The sequence below is a fragment of the Ascidia mentula genome, chromosome 3 (assembly GCF_947561715.1).
Source record: "Ascidia mentula chromosome 3, kaAscMent1.1, whole genome shotgun sequence".
Classification (NCBI taxonomy): domain Eukaryota; kingdom Metazoa; phylum Chordata; class Ascidiacea; order Phlebobranchia; family Ascidiidae; genus Ascidia; species Ascidia mentula.
Genome location: NC_138568.1, coordinates 9,956,033 through 9,971,452, shown reverse-complemented (window position 1 = coordinate 9,971,452; position 15,420 = coordinate 9,956,033). Strand labels below are relative to the sequence as shown.

The 15,420-nt window shown below is 35.1% G+C and overlaps 49 non-coding genes and 1 pseudogene across 49 annotated transcripts; all 50 read left to right on the top strand.

Moving 5' to 3' along the window:
• The first annotated feature begins 154 nt into the window (after positions 1–154).
• Positions 155–268, top strand: LOC145896296 (U5 spliceosomal RNA). Its single transcript, XR_014401754.1, has one exon. It is a non-coding gene; the product is annotated as a U5 spliceosomal RNA (small nuclear RNA).
• A 193-nt stretch (positions 269–461) lies between these two features.
• On the top strand, positions 462–575 carry LOC145896351 (U5 spliceosomal RNA). The gene has a single exon (XR_014401807.1). It is a non-coding gene; the product is annotated as a U5 spliceosomal RNA (small nuclear RNA).
• Positions 576–767: 192 nt separating this feature from the next.
• On the top strand, positions 768–881 carry LOC145896909 (U5 spliceosomal RNA). Its single transcript, XR_014402329.1, has one exon. It is a non-coding gene; the product is annotated as a U5 spliceosomal RNA (small nuclear RNA).
• Positions 882–1,074: 193 nt separating this feature from the next.
• LOC145896907 (U5 spliceosomal RNA) lies at positions 1,075–1,188 on the top strand. Its single transcript, XR_014402328.1, has one exon. It is a non-coding gene; the product is annotated as a U5 spliceosomal RNA (small nuclear RNA).
• A 192-nt stretch (positions 1,189–1,380) lies between these two features.
• On the top strand, positions 1,381–1,494 carry LOC145896522 (U5 spliceosomal RNA). Its single transcript, XR_014401964.1, has one exon. It is a non-coding gene; the product is annotated as a U5 spliceosomal RNA (small nuclear RNA).
• A 193-nt stretch (positions 1,495–1,687) lies between these two features.
• LOC145896906 (U5 spliceosomal RNA) lies at positions 1,688–1,801 on the top strand. Its single transcript, XR_014402327.1, has one exon. It is a non-coding gene; the product is annotated as a U5 spliceosomal RNA (small nuclear RNA).
• A 193-nt stretch (positions 1,802–1,994) lies between these two features.
• On the top strand, positions 1,995–2,108 carry LOC145896905 (U5 spliceosomal RNA). Its single transcript, XR_014402326.1, has one exon. It is a non-coding gene; the product is annotated as a U5 spliceosomal RNA (small nuclear RNA).
• A 193-nt stretch (positions 2,109–2,301) lies between these two features.
• Positions 2,302–2,415, top strand: LOC145896904 (U5 spliceosomal RNA). The gene has a single exon (XR_014402325.1). It is a non-coding gene; the product is annotated as a U5 spliceosomal RNA (small nuclear RNA).
• A 193-nt stretch (positions 2,416–2,608) lies between these two features.
• On the top strand, positions 2,609–2,722 carry LOC145896903 (U5 spliceosomal RNA). The gene has a single exon (XR_014402324.1). It is a non-coding gene; the product is annotated as a U5 spliceosomal RNA (small nuclear RNA).
• Positions 2,723–2,915: 193 nt separating this feature from the next.
• On the top strand, positions 2,916–3,029 carry LOC145896902 (U5 spliceosomal RNA). The gene has a single exon (XR_014402323.1). It is a non-coding gene; the product is annotated as a U5 spliceosomal RNA (small nuclear RNA).
• A 193-nt stretch (positions 3,030–3,222) lies between these two features.
• Positions 3,223–3,336, top strand: LOC145896901 (U5 spliceosomal RNA). The gene has a single exon (XR_014402322.1). It is a non-coding gene; the product is annotated as a U5 spliceosomal RNA (small nuclear RNA).
• Positions 3,337–3,528: 192 nt separating this feature from the next.
• On the top strand, positions 3,529–3,642 carry LOC145896900 (U5 spliceosomal RNA). Its single transcript, XR_014402321.1, has one exon. It is a non-coding gene; the product is annotated as a U5 spliceosomal RNA (small nuclear RNA).
• A 193-nt stretch (positions 3,643–3,835) lies between these two features.
• LOC145896899 (U5 spliceosomal RNA) lies at positions 3,836–3,949 on the top strand. Its single transcript, XR_014402320.1, has one exon. It is a non-coding gene; the product is annotated as a U5 spliceosomal RNA (small nuclear RNA).
• Positions 3,950–4,142: 193 nt separating this feature from the next.
• LOC145896898 (U5 spliceosomal RNA) lies at positions 4,143–4,256 on the top strand. The gene has a single exon (XR_014402319.1). It is a non-coding gene; the product is annotated as a U5 spliceosomal RNA (small nuclear RNA).
• Positions 4,257–4,449: 193 nt separating this feature from the next.
• LOC145896896 (U5 spliceosomal RNA) lies at positions 4,450–4,563 on the top strand. Its single transcript, XR_014402318.1, has one exon. It is a non-coding gene; the product is annotated as a U5 spliceosomal RNA (small nuclear RNA).
• A 193-nt stretch (positions 4,564–4,756) lies between these two features.
• Positions 4,757–4,870, top strand: LOC145896895 (U5 spliceosomal RNA). Its single transcript, XR_014402317.1, has one exon. It is a non-coding gene; the product is annotated as a U5 spliceosomal RNA (small nuclear RNA).
• Positions 4,871–5,063: 193 nt separating this feature from the next.
• On the top strand, positions 5,064–5,177 carry LOC145896894 (U5 spliceosomal RNA). Its single transcript, XR_014402316.1, has one exon. It is a non-coding gene; the product is annotated as a U5 spliceosomal RNA (small nuclear RNA).
• A 193-nt stretch (positions 5,178–5,370) lies between these two features.
• LOC145896893 (U5 spliceosomal RNA) lies at positions 5,371–5,484 on the top strand. Its single transcript, XR_014402315.1, has one exon. It is a non-coding gene; the product is annotated as a U5 spliceosomal RNA (small nuclear RNA).
• A 193-nt stretch (positions 5,485–5,677) lies between these two features.
• On the top strand, positions 5,678–5,791 carry LOC145896295 (U5 spliceosomal RNA). The gene has a single exon (XR_014401753.1). It is a non-coding gene; the product is annotated as a U5 spliceosomal RNA (small nuclear RNA).
• Positions 5,792–5,984: 193 nt separating this feature from the next.
• On the top strand, positions 5,985–6,098 carry LOC145896349 (U5 spliceosomal RNA). The gene has a single exon (XR_014401806.1). It is a non-coding gene; the product is annotated as a U5 spliceosomal RNA (small nuclear RNA).
• Positions 6,099–6,290: 192 nt separating this feature from the next.
• LOC145896891 (U5 spliceosomal RNA) lies at positions 6,291–6,404 on the top strand. The gene has a single exon (XR_014402314.1). It is a non-coding gene; the product is annotated as a U5 spliceosomal RNA (small nuclear RNA).
• A 193-nt stretch (positions 6,405–6,597) lies between these two features.
• On the top strand, positions 6,598–6,711 carry LOC145896889 (U5 spliceosomal RNA). The gene has a single exon (XR_014402312.1). It is a non-coding gene; the product is annotated as a U5 spliceosomal RNA (small nuclear RNA).
• Positions 6,712–6,903: 192 nt separating this feature from the next.
• LOC145896888 (U5 spliceosomal RNA) lies at positions 6,904–7,017 on the top strand. The gene has a single exon (XR_014402311.1). It is a non-coding gene; the product is annotated as a U5 spliceosomal RNA (small nuclear RNA).
• A 193-nt stretch (positions 7,018–7,210) lies between these two features.
• Positions 7,211–7,324, top strand: LOC145896887 (U5 spliceosomal RNA). The gene has a single exon (XR_014402310.1). It is a non-coding gene; the product is annotated as a U5 spliceosomal RNA (small nuclear RNA).
• A 193-nt stretch (positions 7,325–7,517) lies between these two features.
• LOC145896886 (U5 spliceosomal RNA) lies at positions 7,518–7,631 on the top strand. The gene has a single exon (XR_014402309.1). It is a non-coding gene; the product is annotated as a U5 spliceosomal RNA (small nuclear RNA).
• A 193-nt stretch (positions 7,632–7,824) lies between these two features.
• On the top strand, positions 7,825–7,938 carry LOC145896885 (U5 spliceosomal RNA). The gene has a single exon (XR_014402308.1). It is a non-coding gene; the product is annotated as a U5 spliceosomal RNA (small nuclear RNA).
• A 193-nt stretch (positions 7,939–8,131) lies between these two features.
• On the top strand, positions 8,132–8,245 carry LOC145896529 (U5 spliceosomal RNA). The gene has a single exon (XR_014401971.1). It is a non-coding gene; the product is annotated as a U5 spliceosomal RNA (small nuclear RNA).
• A 193-nt stretch (positions 8,246–8,438) lies between these two features.
• On the top strand, positions 8,439–8,552 carry LOC145896883 (U5 spliceosomal RNA). Its single transcript, XR_014402307.1, has one exon. It is a non-coding gene; the product is annotated as a U5 spliceosomal RNA (small nuclear RNA).
• A 193-nt stretch (positions 8,553–8,745) lies between these two features.
• On the top strand, positions 8,746–8,859 carry LOC145896882 (U5 spliceosomal RNA). The gene has a single exon (XR_014402306.1). It is a non-coding gene; the product is annotated as a U5 spliceosomal RNA (small nuclear RNA).
• A 197-nt stretch (positions 8,860–9,056) lies between these two features.
• Positions 9,057–9,164, top strand: LOC145896435 (U5 spliceosomal RNA; annotated as a pseudogene).
• Positions 9,165–9,333: 169 nt separating this feature from the next.
• On the top strand, positions 9,334–9,447 carry LOC145896271 (U5 spliceosomal RNA). The gene has a single exon (XR_014401731.1). It is a non-coding gene; the product is annotated as a U5 spliceosomal RNA (small nuclear RNA).
• Positions 9,448–9,640: 193 nt separating this feature from the next.
• LOC145896881 (U5 spliceosomal RNA) lies at positions 9,641–9,754 on the top strand. Its single transcript, XR_014402305.1, has one exon. It is a non-coding gene; the product is annotated as a U5 spliceosomal RNA (small nuclear RNA).
• Positions 9,755–9,947: 193 nt separating this feature from the next.
• On the top strand, positions 9,948–10,061 carry LOC145896200 (U5 spliceosomal RNA). Its single transcript, XR_014401670.1, has one exon. It is a non-coding gene; the product is annotated as a U5 spliceosomal RNA (small nuclear RNA).
• A 193-nt stretch (positions 10,062–10,254) lies between these two features.
• Positions 10,255–10,368, top strand: LOC145896880 (U5 spliceosomal RNA). Its single transcript, XR_014402304.1, has one exon. It is a non-coding gene; the product is annotated as a U5 spliceosomal RNA (small nuclear RNA).
• A 193-nt stretch (positions 10,369–10,561) lies between these two features.
• On the top strand, positions 10,562–10,675 carry LOC145896879 (U5 spliceosomal RNA). The gene has a single exon (XR_014402303.1). It is a non-coding gene; the product is annotated as a U5 spliceosomal RNA (small nuclear RNA).
• Positions 10,676–10,868: 193 nt separating this feature from the next.
• On the top strand, positions 10,869–10,982 carry LOC145896878 (U5 spliceosomal RNA). The gene has a single exon (XR_014402302.1). It is a non-coding gene; the product is annotated as a U5 spliceosomal RNA (small nuclear RNA).
• Positions 10,983–11,175: 193 nt separating this feature from the next.
• Positions 11,176–11,289, top strand: LOC145896388 (U5 spliceosomal RNA). The gene has a single exon (XR_014401842.1). It is a non-coding gene; the product is annotated as a U5 spliceosomal RNA (small nuclear RNA).
• Positions 11,290–11,482: 193 nt separating this feature from the next.
• LOC145896877 (U5 spliceosomal RNA) lies at positions 11,483–11,596 on the top strand. The gene has a single exon (XR_014402301.1). It is a non-coding gene; the product is annotated as a U5 spliceosomal RNA (small nuclear RNA).
• Positions 11,597–11,789: 193 nt separating this feature from the next.
• Positions 11,790–11,903, top strand: LOC145896875 (U5 spliceosomal RNA). The gene has a single exon (XR_014402300.1). It is a non-coding gene; the product is annotated as a U5 spliceosomal RNA (small nuclear RNA).
• A 193-nt stretch (positions 11,904–12,096) lies between these two features.
• On the top strand, positions 12,097–12,210 carry LOC145896390 (U5 spliceosomal RNA). The gene has a single exon (XR_014401844.1). It is a non-coding gene; the product is annotated as a U5 spliceosomal RNA (small nuclear RNA).
• A 193-nt stretch (positions 12,211–12,403) lies between these two features.
• On the top strand, positions 12,404–12,517 carry LOC145896874 (U5 spliceosomal RNA). The gene has a single exon (XR_014402299.1). It is a non-coding gene; the product is annotated as a U5 spliceosomal RNA (small nuclear RNA).
• Positions 12,518–12,710: 193 nt separating this feature from the next.
• LOC145896356 (U5 spliceosomal RNA) lies at positions 12,711–12,824 on the top strand. The gene has a single exon (XR_014401812.1). It is a non-coding gene; the product is annotated as a U5 spliceosomal RNA (small nuclear RNA).
• A 193-nt stretch (positions 12,825–13,017) lies between these two features.
• LOC145896873 (U5 spliceosomal RNA) lies at positions 13,018–13,131 on the top strand. Its single transcript, XR_014402298.1, has one exon. It is a non-coding gene; the product is annotated as a U5 spliceosomal RNA (small nuclear RNA).
• A 193-nt stretch (positions 13,132–13,324) lies between these two features.
• On the top strand, positions 13,325–13,438 carry LOC145896871 (U5 spliceosomal RNA). Its single transcript, XR_014402296.1, has one exon. It is a non-coding gene; the product is annotated as a U5 spliceosomal RNA (small nuclear RNA).
• Positions 13,439–13,631: 193 nt separating this feature from the next.
• LOC145896312 (U5 spliceosomal RNA) lies at positions 13,632–13,745 on the top strand. The gene has a single exon (XR_014401769.1). It is a non-coding gene; the product is annotated as a U5 spliceosomal RNA (small nuclear RNA).
• A 193-nt stretch (positions 13,746–13,938) lies between these two features.
• On the top strand, positions 13,939–14,052 carry LOC145896870 (U5 spliceosomal RNA). Its single transcript, XR_014402295.1, has one exon. It is a non-coding gene; the product is annotated as a U5 spliceosomal RNA (small nuclear RNA).
• Positions 14,053–14,245: 193 nt separating this feature from the next.
• Positions 14,246–14,359, top strand: LOC145896374 (U5 spliceosomal RNA). Its single transcript, XR_014401829.1, has one exon. It is a non-coding gene; the product is annotated as a U5 spliceosomal RNA (small nuclear RNA).
• Positions 14,360–14,552: 193 nt separating this feature from the next.
• LOC145896280 (U5 spliceosomal RNA) lies at positions 14,553–14,668 on the top strand. Its single transcript, XR_014401739.1, has one exon. It is a non-coding gene; the product is annotated as a U5 spliceosomal RNA (small nuclear RNA).
• A 191-nt stretch (positions 14,669–14,859) lies between these two features.
• On the top strand, positions 14,860–14,973 carry LOC145896869 (U5 spliceosomal RNA). The gene has a single exon (XR_014402294.1). It is a non-coding gene; the product is annotated as a U5 spliceosomal RNA (small nuclear RNA).
• A 193-nt stretch (positions 14,974–15,166) lies between these two features.
• Positions 15,167–15,280, top strand: LOC145896281 (U5 spliceosomal RNA). The gene has a single exon (XR_014401740.1). It is a non-coding gene; the product is annotated as a U5 spliceosomal RNA (small nuclear RNA).
• Positions 15,281–15,420: the final 140 nt, after the last annotated feature.

The following is a 15,420-nucleotide window of genomic DNA, read 5'->3' as shown; positions in this document are numbered from 1 at the left end:
TTGGAAATCATTAATATAGTTTTGATGGGCATTCGTCGTTCAACGATATGTTATCGGTCTTCAATGCACTGAAGAAATATTCGGAGAAATGCATCCTGCAAATTGGAAAACTTTCCAACGTTTGTTTGGCATTAACTGAATGTTCCGGAATTACAGCTCTGGTCTAATTTCATATCGAGCAAATCTTTCGCCTTTTACTAAAGATTTCCGTGAAGTTGGACATACCAAGAGTCTAAACGATTTGTTGAAACGACAACACAGTTGTGGTGTGATTTTGTATTGTTTCTAAAAATTTACGTCAATGATGTTGGAAATCATTAATATAGTTTTGATGGGCATTCGTCGTTCAACGATATGTTATCGGTCTTCAATGCACTGAAGAAATATTCGGATAAATGCATCCTGCAAATTGGAAAACTTTCCAACATTTGTTTGGCATTAACTGTATATTCCGGAATTACAGCTCTGGTCTAATTTCATATCGAGCAAATCTTTCGCCTTTTACTAAAGATTTCCGTGAAGTTGGACATACCAAGATTCTAAACGATTTGTTGAAACCACAACACAGTTGTGGTGTGATTATATATTGTTTCTAAAAATTTACGTCAATGATGTTGGAAATAATCAATATAATTTTACTGGGCATTCGGCGTTCAACGATATGTTATCGGTCTTCAATGCACTGAAGAAATATTCGGAGAAATGCATCCTGCAAATTGGAAAACTTCCCAACATTTTTTGGCATTAAGTGTATGTTCCGGAATTACAGCTCTGGTCTAATTTCATATCGAGCAAATCTTTCGCCTTTTACTAAAGATTTCCGTGAAGTTGGACATACCAAGAGTCTAAACGATTTGTTGAAACCACAACACAGTTGTGGTGTGATTTTATATTGTTTCTAAAAATTTACGTCAATGATGTTGGAAATCATTAATATAGTTTTGATGGGCATTCGTCGTTCAACGATATGTTATCGGTCTTCAATGCACTGAAGAAATATTCGGAGAAATGCATCCTGCAAATTGGAAAACTTCCCAACATTTGTTTGGCAATAAGTGTATGTTCCGGAATTACAGCTCTGGTCTAATTTCATATCGAGCAAATCTTTCGCCTTTTACTAAAGATTTCCGTGAAGTTGGACATACCAAGAGTCTAAACGATTTGTTGAAACCACAACACAGTTGTGGTGTGATTATATATTGTTTCTAAAAATTTACGTCAATGATGTTGGAAATAATCAATATAATTTTACTGGGCATTCGTCGTTCAACGATATGTTATCGGTCTTCAATGCACTGAAGAAATATTCGGAGAAATGCATCCTGCAAATTGGAAAACTTCCCAACATTTTTTGGCATTAAGTGTATGTTCCGAAATTACAGCTCTGGTCTAATTTCATATCGAGCAAATCTTTCGCCTTTTACTAAAGATTTCCGTGAAGTTGGACATACTAAGAGTCTAAACGATTTGTTGAAACCACAACACAGTTGTGGTGTGATTTTATATTGTTTCTAAAAATTTACGTCAATGATGTTGGAAATCATTAATATAGTTTTGATGGGCATTCGTCGTTCAACGATATGTTATCGGTCTTCAATGCACTGAAGAAATATTCCGAGAAATGCATCCTGCAAATTGGAAAACTTCCCAACATTTGTTTGGCATTAAGTGTATGTTCCGGAATTACAGCTCTGGTCTAATTTCATATCGAGCAAATCTTTCGCCTTTTACTAAAGATTTCCGTGAAGTTGGACATACCAAGAGTCTAAACGATTTGTTGAAACCACAACACAGTTGTGGTGTGATTTTATATTGTTTCTAAAAATTTACGTCAATGATGTTGGAAATAATTAATATAGTTTTGATGGGCATTCGTCGTTCAACGATATGTTATCGGTCTTCAATGCACTGAAGAAATATTCGGAGAAATGCATCCTGCAAATTGGAAAAGTTTCCAACATTTGTTTGGCATTAACTGAATGTTCCGGAATTACAGCTCTGGTCTAATTTCATATCGAGCAAATCTTTCGCCTTTTACTAAAGATTTCCGTGAAGTTGGACATACCAAGAGTCTAAACGATTTGTTGAAACCACAACACAGTTGTGGTGTGATTTTATATTGTTTCTAAAAATTTACGTCAATGATGTTGGAAATCATTAATATAGTTTTGATGGGCATTCGTCGTTCAACGATATGTTATCGGTCTTCAATGCACTGAAGAAATATTCGGATAAATGCATCCTGCAAATTGGAAAACTTTCCAACATTTGTTTGGCATTAACTGTATGTTCCGGAATTACAGCTCTGGTCTAATTTCATATCGAGCAAATCTTTCGCCTTTTACTAAAGATTTCCGTGAAGTTGGACATACCAAGAGTCTAAACGATTTGTTGAAACCACAACACAGTTGTGGTGTGATTTTATATTGTTTCTAAAAGTTTACGTCAATGATGTTGGAAATCATTAATATAGTTTTGATAGGCATTCGTCGTTCAACGATATGTTATCGGTCTTCAATGCACTGAAGAAATATTCGGAGAAATGCATCCTGCAAATTGGAAAACTTTCCAACGTTTGTTTGGCATTAACTGAATGTTCCGGAATTACAGCTCTGGTCTAATTTCATATCGAGCAAATCTTTCGCCTTTTACTAAAGATTTCCGTGAAGTTGGACATACCAAGAGTCTAAACGATTTGTTGAAACCACAACACAGTTGTGGTGTGATTTTATATTGTTTCTAAAAATTTACGTCAATGATGTTGGAAATCATTAATATAGTTTTGATGGGCATTCGTCGTTCAACGATATGTTATCGGTCTTCAATGCACTGAAGAAATATTCGGAGAAATGCATCCTGCAAATTGGAAAACTTTCCAACGTTTGTTTGGCATTAACTGAATGTTCCGGAATTACAGCTCTGGTCTAATTTCATATCGAGCAAATCTTTCGCCTTTTACTAAAGATTTCCGTGAAGTTGGACATACCAAGAGTCTAAACGATTTGTTGAAACCACAACACAGTTGTGGTGTGATTTTATATTGTTTCTAAAAATTTACGTCAATGATGTTGGAAATCATTAATATAGTTTTGATGGGCATTCGTCGTTCAACGATATGTTATCGGTCTTCAATGCACTGAAGAAATATTCGGAGAAATGCATCCTGCAAATTGGAAAACTTCCCAACATTTGTTTGGCAATAAGTGTATGTTCCGGAATTACAGCTCTGGTCTAATTTCATATCGAGCAAATCTTTCGCCTTTTACTAAAGATTTCCGTGAAGTTGGACATACCAAGAGTCTAAACGATTTGTTGAAACCACAACACAGTTGTGGTGTGATTATATATTGTTTCTAAAAATTTACGTCAATGATGTTGGAAATAATCAATATAATTTTACTGGGCATTCGTCGTTCAACGATATGTTATCGGTCTTCAATGCACTGAAGAAATATTCGGAGAAATGCATCCTGCAAATTGGAAAACTTCCCAACATTTTTTGGCATTAAGTGTATGTTCCGAAATTACAGCTCTGGTCTAATTTCATATCGAGCAAATCTTTCGCCTTTTACTAAAGATTTCCGTGAAGTTGGACATACCAAGAGTCTAAACGATTTGTTGAAACCACAACACAGTTGTGGTGTGATTTTATATTGTTTCTAAAAATTTACGTCAATGATGTTGGAAATCATTAATATAGTTTTGATGGGCATTCGTCGTTCAACGATATGTTATCGGTCTTCAATGCACTGAAGAAATATTCCGAGAAATGCATCCTGCAAATTGGAAAACTTCCCAACATTTGTTTGGCATTAAGTGTATGTTCCGGAATTACAGCTCTGGTCTAATTTCATATCGAGCAAATCTTTCGCCTTTTACTAAAGATTTCCGTGAAGTTGGACATACCAAGAGTCTAAACGATTTGTTGAAACCACAACACAGTTGTGGTGTGATTTTATATTGTTTCTAAAAATTTACGTCAATGATGTTGGAAATAATTAATATAGTTTTGATGGGCATTCGTCGTTCAACGATATGTTATCGGTCTTCAATGCACTGAAGAAATATTCGGAGAAATGCATCCTGCAAATTGGAAAAGTTTCCAACATTTGTTTGGCATTAACTGAATGTTCCGGAATTACAGCTCTGGTCTAATTTCATATCGAGCAAATCTTTCGCCTTTTACTAAAGATTTCCGTGAAGTTGGACATACCAAGAGTCTAAACGATTTGTTGAAACCACAACACAGTTGTGGTGTGATTTTATATTGTTTCTAAAAATTTACGTCAATGATGTTGGAAATCATTAATATAGTTTTGATGGGCATTCGTCGTTCAACGATATGTTATCGGTCTTCAATGCACTGAAGAAATATTCGGATAAATGCATCCTGCAAATTGGAAAACTTTCCAACATTTGTTTGGCATTAACTGTATGTTCCGGAATTACAGCTCTGGTCTAATTTCATATCGAGCAAATCTTTCGCCTTTTACTAAAGATTTCCGTGAAGTTGGACATACCAAGAGTCTAAACGATTTGTTGAAACCACAACACAGTTGTGGTGTGATTTTATATTGTTTCTAAAAATTTACGTCAATGATGCTGGAAATCATTAATATAGTGTTGATGGGATTTCGTCGTTCAACGATATGTTATCGGTCTTCAATGCACTGAAGAAATATTCGGAGAAATGCATCCGGAAAATTGGAAAACTTTCCAACATTTGTTTGGCATTAACTGTATGTTCCGGAATTACAGCTCTGGTCTAATTTCATATCGAGCAAATCTTTCGCCTTTTACTAAAGATTTCCGTGAAGTTGGACATACCAAGAGTCTAAACGATTTGTTGAAACCACAACACAGTTGTGGTGTGATTTTATATTGTTTCTAAAAATTTACGTCAATGATGTTGGAAATCATTAATATAGTTTTGATGGGCATTCGTCGTTCAACGATATGTTATCGGTCTTCAATGCACTGAAGAAATATTCGGAGAAATGCATCCTGCAAATTGGAAAAGTTTCCAACATTTGTTTGGCATTAACTGAATGTTCCGGAATTACAGCTCTGGTCTAATTTCATATCGAGCAAATCTTTCGCCTTTTACTAAAGATTTCCGTGAAGTTGGACATACCAAGAGTCTAAACGATTTGTTGAAACCACAACACAGTTGTGGTGTGATTTTATATTGTTTCTAAAAGTTTACGTCAATGATGTTGGAAATCATTAATATAGTTTTGATAGGCATTCGTCGTTCAACGATATGTTATCGGTCTTCAATGCACTGAAGAAATATTCGGAGAAATGCATCCTGCAAATTGGAAAACTTTCCAACGTTTGTTTGGCATTAACTGAATGTTCCGGAATTACAGCTCTGGTCTAATTTCATATCGAGCAAATCTTTCGCCTTTTACTAAAGATTTCCGTGAAGTTGGACATACCAAGAGTCTAAACGATTTGTTGAAACCACAACACAGTTGTGGTGTGATTTTATATTGTTTCTAAAAATTTACGTCAATGATGTTGGAAATCATTAATATAGTTTTGATGGGCATTCGTCGTTCAACGATATGTTATCGGTCTTCAATGCACTGAAGAAATATTCGGAGAAATGCATCCTGCAAATTGGAAAACTTTCCAACGTTTGTTTGGCATTAACTGAATGTTCCGGAATTACAGCTCTGGTCTAATTTCATATCGAGCAAATCTTTCGCCTTTTACTAAAGATTTCCGTGAAGTTGGACATACCAAGAGTCTAAACGATTTGTTGAAACGACAACACAGTTGTGGTGTGATTTTATATTGTTTCTAAAAATTTACGTCAATGATGTTGGAAATCATTAATATAGTTTTGATGGGCATTCGTCGTTCAACGATATGTTATCGGTCTTCAATGCACTGAAGAAATATTCGGATAAATGCATCCTGCAAATTGGAAAACTTTCCAACATTTGTTTGGCATTAACTGTATATTCCGGAATTACAGCTCTGGTCTAATTTCATATCGAGCAAATCTTTCGCCTTTTACTAAAGATTTCCGTGAAGTTGGACATACCAAGATTCTAAACGATTTGTTGAAACCACAACACAGTTGTGGTGTGATTATATATTGTTTCTAAAAATTTACGTCAATGATGTTGGAAATAATCAATATAATTTTACTGGGCATTCGGCGTTCAACGATATGTTATCGGTCTTCAATGCACTGAAGAAATATTCGGAGAAATGCATCCTGCAAATTGGAAAACTTCCCAACATTTTTTGGCATTAAGTGTATGTTCCGGAATTACAGCTCTGGTCTAATTTCATATCGAGCAAATCTTTCGCCTTTTACTAAAGATTTCCGTGAAGTTGGACATACCAAGAGTCTAAACGATTTGTTGAAACCACAACACAGTTGTGGTGTGATTTTATATTGTTTCTAAAAATTTACGTCAATGATGTTGGAAATCATTAATATAGTTTTGATGGGCATTCGTCGTTCAACGATATGTTATCGGTCTTCAATGCACTGAAGAAATATTCGGAGAAATGCATCCTGCAAATTGGAAAACTTCCCAACATTTGTTTGGCAATAAGTGTATGTTCCGGAATTACAGCTCTGGTCTAATTTCATATCGAGCAAATCTTTCGCCTTTTACTAAAGATTTCCGTGAAGTTGGACATACCAAGAGTCTAAACGATTTGTTGAAACCACAACACAGTTGTGGTGTGATTATATATTGTTTCTAAAAATTTACGTCAATGATGTTGGAAATAATCAATATAATTTTGCTGGGCATTCGTCGTTCAACGATATGTTATCGGTCTTCAATGCACTGAAGAAATATTCGGAGAAATGCATCCTGCAAATTGGAAAACTTCCCAACATTTTTTGGCATTAAGTGTATGTTCCGAAATTACAGCTCTGGTCTAATTTCATATCGAGCAAATCTTTCGCCTTTTACTAAAGATTTCCGTGAAGTTGGACATACCAAGAGTCTAAACGATTTGTTGAAACCACAACACAGTTGTGGTGTGATTTTATATTGTTTCTAAAAATTTACGTCAATGATGTTGGAAATCATTAATATAGTTTTGATGGGCATTCGTCGTTCAACGATATGTTATCGGTCTTCAATGCACTGAAGAAATATTCCGAGAAATGCATCCTGCAAATTGGAAAACTTCCCAACATTTGTTTGGCATTAAGTGTATGTTCCGGAATTACAGCTCTGGTCTAATTTCATATCGAGCAAATCTTTCGCCTTTTACTAAAGATTTCCGTGAAGTTGGACATACCAAGAGTCTAAACGATTTGTTGAAACCACAACACAGTTGTGGTGTGATTTTATATTGTTTCTAAAAATTTACGTCAATGATGTTGGAAATAATTAATATAGTTTTGATGGGCATTCGTCGTTCAACGATATGTTATCGGTCTTCAATGCACTGAAGAAATATTCGGAGAAATGCATCCTGCAAATTGGAAAAGTTTCCAACATTTGTTTGGCATTAACTGAATGTTCCGGAATTACAGCTCTGGTCTAATTTCATATCGAGCAAATCTTTCGCCTTTTACTAAAGATTTCCGTGAAGTTGGACATACCAAGAGTCTAAACGATTTGTTGAAACCACAACACAGTTGTGGTGTGATTTTATATTGTTTCTAAAAATTTACGTCAATGATGTTGGAAATCATTAATATAGTTTTGATGGGCATTCGTCGTTCAACGATATGTTATCGGTCTTCAGTGCACTGAAGAAATATTCGGAGAAATGCATCCTGCAAATTGGAAAACTTTCCAACGTTTGTTTGGCATTAACTGAATGTTCCGGAATTACAGCTCTGGTCTAATTTCATATCGAGCAAATCTTTCGCCTTTTACTAAAGATTTCCGTGAAGTTGGACATACCAAGAGTCTAAACGATTTGTTGAAACCACAACACAGTTGTGGTGTGATTTTATATTGTTTCTAAAAATTTACGTCAATGATGTTGGAAATCATTAATATAGTTTTGATGGGCATTCGTCGTTCAACGATATGTTATCGGTCTTCAATGCACTGAAGAAATATTCGGAGAAATGCATCCTGCAAATTGGAAAACTTTCCAACATATGTTTGGCATTAACTGAATGTTCCGGAATTACAGCTCTGGTCTAATTTCATATCGAGCAAATCTTTCGCCTTTTACTAAAGATTTCCGTGAAGTTGGACATACCAAGAGTCTAAACGATTTGTTGAAACCACAACACATTTGTGGTGTGATTTTATATTGTTTCTAAAAATTTACGTCAATGATGTTGGAAATCATTAATATAGTTTTGATGGGCATTCGTCGTTCAACGATATGTTATCGGTCTTCAATGCACTGAAGAAATATTCGGAGAAATGCATCCTGCAAATTGGAAAACTTTCCAACATTTGTTTGGCATTAACTGTATGTTCCGGAATTACAGCTCTGGTCTAATTTCATATCGAGCAAATCTTTCGCCTTTTACTAAAGATTTCCGTGAAGTTGGACATACCAAGAGTCTAAACGATTTGTTGAAACCACAACACAGTTGTGGTGTGATTATATATTGTTTCCAAAAATTTACGTCAATGATGTTGGAAATAATCAATATAATTTTACTAGGCATTCGTCGTTCAACGATATGTTATCGGTCTTCAATGCACTGAAGAAATATTCGGAGAAATGCATCCTGCAAATTGGAAAACTTTCCAACATTTGTTTGGCATTAACTGTATGTTCCGGAATTACAGCTCTGGTCTAATTTCATATCGAGCAAATCTTTCGCCTTTTACTAAAGATTTCCGTGAAGTTGGACATACCAAGAGTCTAAACGATTTGTTGAAACCACAACACAGTTGTGGTGTGATTTTATATTGTTTCTAAAAATTTACGTCAATGATGTTGGAAATCATTAATATAATGTTGATGGGCATTCGTCGTTCAACGATATGTTATCGGTCTTCAATGCACTGAAGAAATATTCGGAGAAATGCATCCTGCAAATTTGAAAACTTTCCAACATTTGTTTGGCATTAACTGTATGTTCCGGAATTACAGCTCTGGTCTAATTTCATATCGAGCAAATCTTTCGCCTTTTACTAAAGATTTCCGTGTATTTGTTGAAACCACAACACAGTTGTGGTGTGATTTTATATTGTTTCTAAAAATTTACGTCAATGATGTTGGAAATAATCAATATAATTTTACTGGACATTCGTCGTTCATCGATATGTTATCGGTCTTCAATGCACTGAAGAAATATTCGGAGAAATGCATCCTGCAAATTGGAAAACTTTCCAACATTTGTTTGGCATTAACTGTATGTTCCGGAATTACAGTTCTGGTCTAATTTCATATCGAGCAAATCTTTCGCCTTTTACTAAAGATTTCCGTGAAGTTGGACATACCAAGAGTCTAAACGATTTGTTGAAACCACAACACAGTTGTGGTGTGATTTTATATTGTTTCTAAAAATTTACGTCAATGATGTTGGAAATCATTAATATAGTTTTGATGGGCATTCGTCGTTCAACGATATGTTATCGGTCTTCAGTGCACTGAAGAAATATTCGGAGAAATGCATCCTGCAAATTGGAAAACTTTCCAACGTTTGTTTGGCATTAACTGAATGTTCCGGAATTACAGCTCTGGTCTAATTTCATATCGAGCAAATCTTTCGCCTTTTACTAAAGATTTCCGTGAAGTTGGACATACCAAGAGTCTAAACGATTTGTTGAAACCACAACACAGTTGTGGTGTGATTTTATATTGTTTCTAAAAATTTACGTCAATGATGTTGGAAATCATTAATATAGTTTTGATGGGCATTCGTCGTTCAACGATATGTTATCGGTCTTCAATGCACTGAAGAAATATTCGGAGAAATGCATCCTGCAAATTGGAAAACTTTCCAACATATGTTTGGCATTAACTGAATGTTCCGGAATTACAGCTCTGGTCTAATTTCATATCGAGCAAATCTTTCGCCTTTTACTAAAGATTTCCGTGAAGTTGGACATACCAAGAGTCTAAACGATTTGTTGAAATCACAACACAGTTGTGGTGTGATTTTATATTGTTTCTAAAAATTTACGTCAATGATGTTGGAAATCATTAATATAGTTTTGATGGGCATTCGTCGTTCAACGATATGTTATCGGTCTTCAATGCACTGAAGAAATATTCGGAGAAATGCATCCGGCAAATTGGAAAACTTTCCAACATTTGTTTGGCATTAACTGTATGTTCCGGAATTACAGCTCTGGTCTAATTTCATATCGAGCAAATCTTTCGCCTTTTACTAAAGATTTCCGTGAAGTTGGACATACCAAGAGTCTAAACGATTTGTTGAAACCACAACACAGTTGTGGTGTGATTATATATTGTTTCCAAAAATTTACGTCAATGATGTTGGAAATAATCAATATAATTTTACTAGGCATTCGTCGTTCAACGATATGTTATCGGTCTTCAATGCACTGAAGAAATATTCGGAGAAATGCATCCTGCAAATTGGAAAACTTTCCAACATTTGTTTGGCATTAACTGTATGTTCCGGAATTACAGCTCTGGTCTAATTTCATATCGAGCAAATCTTTCGCCTTTTACTAAAGATTTCCGTGAAGTTGGACATACCAAGAGTCTAAACGATTTGTTGAAACCACAACACAGTTGTGGTGTGATTTTATATTGTTTCTAAAAATTTACGTCAATGATGTTGGAAATCATTAATATAATGTTGATGGGCATTCGTCGTTCAACGATATGTTATCGGTCTTCAATGCACTGAAGAAATATTCGGAGAAATGCATCCTGCAAATTGGAAAACTTTCCAACATTTGTTTGGCATTAACTGTATGTTCCGGAATTACAGCTCTGGTCTAATTTCATATCGAGCAAATCTTTCGCCTTTTACTAAAGATTTCCGTGAAGTTGGACATACCAAGAGTCTAAACGATTTGTTGAAACCACAACACAGTTGTGGTGTGATTTTATATTGTTTCTAAAAATTTACGTCAATGATGTTGGAAATAATCAATATAATTTTACTGGACATTCGTCGTTCATCGATATGTTATCGGTCTTCAATGCACTGAAGAAATATTCGGAGAAATGCATCCTGCAAATTGGAAAACTTCCCAACATTTGTTTGGCATTAACTGTATGTTCCGGAATTACAGTTCTGGTCTAATTTCATATCGAGCAAATCTTTCGCCTTTTACTAAAGATTTCCGTGAAGTTGGACATACCAAGAGTCTAAACGATTGGTTGAAACCACAGCACAGTTGTGGTGTGATTTTATATTGTTTCTAAAAATTTACGTCAATGATGTTGGAATTAATCAATATAATTTTACTGGACATTCGTCGTTCATCGATATGTTATCGGTCTTCAATGCACTGAAGAAATATTCGGAGAAATGCATCCTGCAAATTGGAAAACTTTCCAACATTTGTTTGGCATTAACTGTATGTTCCGGAATTACAGCTCTGGTCTAATTTCATATCGAGCAAATCTTTCGCCTTTTACTAAAGATTTCCGTGAAGTTGGACATACCAAGAGTCTAAACGATTTGTTGAAACCACAACACAGTTGTGGTGTGATTTAATATTGTTTTTAAAAATTTACGTCAATGATGTTGGAAATAATTAATATAGTTTTGATGGGCATTCGTCGTTCAACGATATGTTATCGGTCTTCAATGCACTGAAGAAATATTCGGAGAAATGCATCCTGCAAATTGGAAAACTTCCCAACATTTGTTTGGCATTAACTGTATGTTCCGGAATTACAGCTCTGGTCTAATTTCATATCGAGCAAATCTTTCGCCTTTTACTAAAGATTTCCGTGAAGTTGGACATACCAAGAGTCTAAACGATTTGTTGAAACCACAACACAGTTGTGGTGTGATTTTATATTGTTTTTAAAAATTTACGTCAATGATGTTGGAAATCATTAATATTGTTTTGATGGGCATTCGTCGTTCAACGATATGTTATCGGTCTTCAATGCACTGAAGAAATATTCGGAGAAATGCATCCTGCAAATTGGAAAACTTTCCAACATTTGTTTGGCATTAACTTTATGTTCCGGAATTACACCTCTGGTCTAATTTCATATCGAGCAAATCTTCCGCCTTTTACTAAAGATTTCCGTGAAGTTGGACATACCAAGAGTCTAAACGATTTGTTGAAACCACAACACAGTTGTGGTGTGATTTTATATTGTTTCTAAAAATTTACGTCAATGATGTTGGAAATCATTAATATAGTTTTGATGGGCATTCGTCGTTCAAGGATATGTTATCGGTCTTCAATGCACTGAAGAAATATTCGGAGAAATGCATCCTGCAAATTGGAAAACTTTCCAACATTTGTTTGGCATTAACTGTATGTTCCGGAATTACAGCTCTGGTCTAATTTCATATCGAGCAAATCTTTCGCCTTTTACTAAAGATTTCCGTGAAGTTGGACATACCAAGAGTCTAAACGATTTGTTGAAACCACAACACAGTTGTGGTGTGATTTTATATTGTTTCTAAAAATTTACGTCAATGATGTTGGAATTAATCAATATAATTTTACTGGACATTCGTCGTTCATCGATATGTTATCGGTCTTCAATGCACTGAAGAAATATTCGGAGAAATGCATCCTGCAAATTGGAAAACTTTCCAACATTTGTTTGGCATTAACTGTATGTTCCGGAATTACAGCTCTGGTCTAATTTCATATCGAGCAAATCTTTCGCCTTTTACTAAAGATTACCGTGAAGTTGGACATACCAAGAGTCTAAACGATTTGTTGAAACCACAACACAGTTGTGGTGTGATTATATATTGTTTCTAAAAATTTACGTCAATGATGTTGGAAATCATTAATATAGTTTTGGTGGGCATTCGTCGTTCAACGATATGTTATCGGTCTTCAATGCACTGAAGAAATATTCGGTGAAATGCATCCTGCAAATTGGAAAACTTTCCAAAATTTCTTTGGCATTAACTGTATGTTCCGGAATTACAGCTCTGGTCTAATTTCATATCGAGCAAATCTTTCGCCTTTTACTAAAGATTTCCGTGAAGTTGGACATACCAAGAGTCTAAACGATTTGTTGAAACCACAACACAGTTGTGGTGTGATTTTATATTGTTTCTAAAAATTTACGTCAATGATGTTGGAAATCATTAATATAATTTTGATGGGCATTCTTCGTTCAACGATATCTTATCGGTCTTCAATGCACTGAAGAAATATTCGGAGAAATGCATCCTGCAAATTGGAAAACTTTCCAACATTTGTTTGGCATTAACTGTATGTTCCGGAATTACAGCTCTGGTCTAATTTCATATCGAGCAAATCTTTCGCCTTTTACTAAAGATTTCCGTGAAGTTGGACATACCAAGAGTCTAAACGATTTGTTGAAACCACAACACAGTTGTGGTGTGATTTTATATTGTTTCTAAAAAATTACGTCAATGATGTTGGAAATCATTAATATAGTGTTGATGGGCATTCGTCGTTCAACGATATGTTATCGGTCTTCAATGCACTGAAGAAATATTCGGAGAAATGCATCCTGCAATTTGGAAAACTTTCCAACATTTGTTTGGCATTAACTGTATGTTCCGGAATTACAGCTCTGGTCTAATTTCATATCGAGCAAATCTTCCGCCTTTTACTGAAGATTTCCGTGAAGTTGGACATACCAAGAGTCTAAACGATTTGTTGAAACCACAACACAGTTGTGGTGTGATTTTATATTGTTTCTAAAAATTTACGTCAATGATGTTGGAAATCATTAATATAGTGTTGATGGGCATTCGTCGTTCAACGATATATTATCGGTCTTCAATGCACTGAAGAAATATTCGGAGAAATGCATCCTGCAAATTGGAAAACTTTCCAACATTTGTTTGGCATTAACTGTATGTTCCGGAATTACAGCTCTGGTCTAATTTCATATCGAGCAAATCTTTCGCCTTTTACTAAAGATTTCCGTGAAGTTGGACATACCAAGAGTCTAAACGATTTGTTGAAACCACAACACAGTTGTGGTGTGATTTTATATTGTTTTTAAAAATTTACGTCAATGATGTTGGAAATAATCAATACAATTTTACTGGACATTCGTCGTTCAACGATATGTTATCGGTCTTCAATGCACTGAAGAAATATTCGGAGAAATGCATCCTGCAAATTGGAAAACTTTCCAACATTTGTTTGGCATTAACTGTATGTTTCGGAATTACAGCTCTGGTCTAATTTCATATCGAGCAAATCTTTCGCCTTTTACTAAAGATTTCGGTGAAGTTGGACATACCAAGAGTCTAAACGATTTGTTGAAACCACAACACAGTTGTGGTGTGATTATATATTTTTTCTAAAAATTTACGTCAATGATGTTGGAAATAATCAATATAATTTTACTGGGCATTCGTCGTTCAACGATATGTTATCGGTCTTCAATGCACTGAAGAAATATTCGGAGAAATGCATCCTGCAAATTGGAAAACTTTCCAACATTTCTTTGGCATGAACTGTATGTTCCGGAATTACAGCTCTGGTCTAATTTCATATCGAGCAAATCTTTCGCCTTTTACTAAAGATTTCCGTGAAGTTGGACATAGCAAGAGTCTAAACGATTTGTTGAAACCACAACACAGTTGTTGTGTGATTTTATATTGTTTCTAAAAATTTACGTCAATGATGTTGGAAATCATTAATATAGTGTTGATGGGCATTCGTCGTTCAACGATATGTTATCGGTCTTCAATGCACTGAAGAAATATTCGGAGAAATGCATCCTGCAAATTGGAAAACTTTCCAACATTTGTTTGGCATTAACTGTATGTTCCGGAATTACAGCTCTGGTCTAATTTCATATCGAGCAAATCTTTCGCCTTTTACTAAAGATTTCCGTGAAGTTGGACATACCAAGAGTCTAAACGATTTGTTGAAACCACAACACAGTTGTGGTGTGATTTTATATTGTTTCTAAAAAATTACGTCAATGATGTTGGAAATCATTAATATAGTGTGGATGGGCATTCGTTGTTCAACGATATGTTATCGGTCTTCAATGCACTGAAGAAATATTCGGAGAAATGCATCCTGCAAATTGGAAAACTTTCCAACATTTGTTTGGCATTAACTGTATGTTCCGGAATCACAGCTCTGGTCTAATTTCGTATCGAGCAAATCTTTCGCCTTTTACTAAAGATTTCCGTGAAGTTGGACATACCAAGAGTCTAAACGATTTGTTGAAACCACAACACAGTTGTGGTGTGATTATATATTGTTTCTAAAAATTTACGTCAATGATGTTGGAAATCATTAATATAGTTTTGATGGGCATTCGTCGTTCAACGATATGTTATCGGTCTTCAATGCACTGAAGAAATATTCGGAGAAATGCATCCTGCAA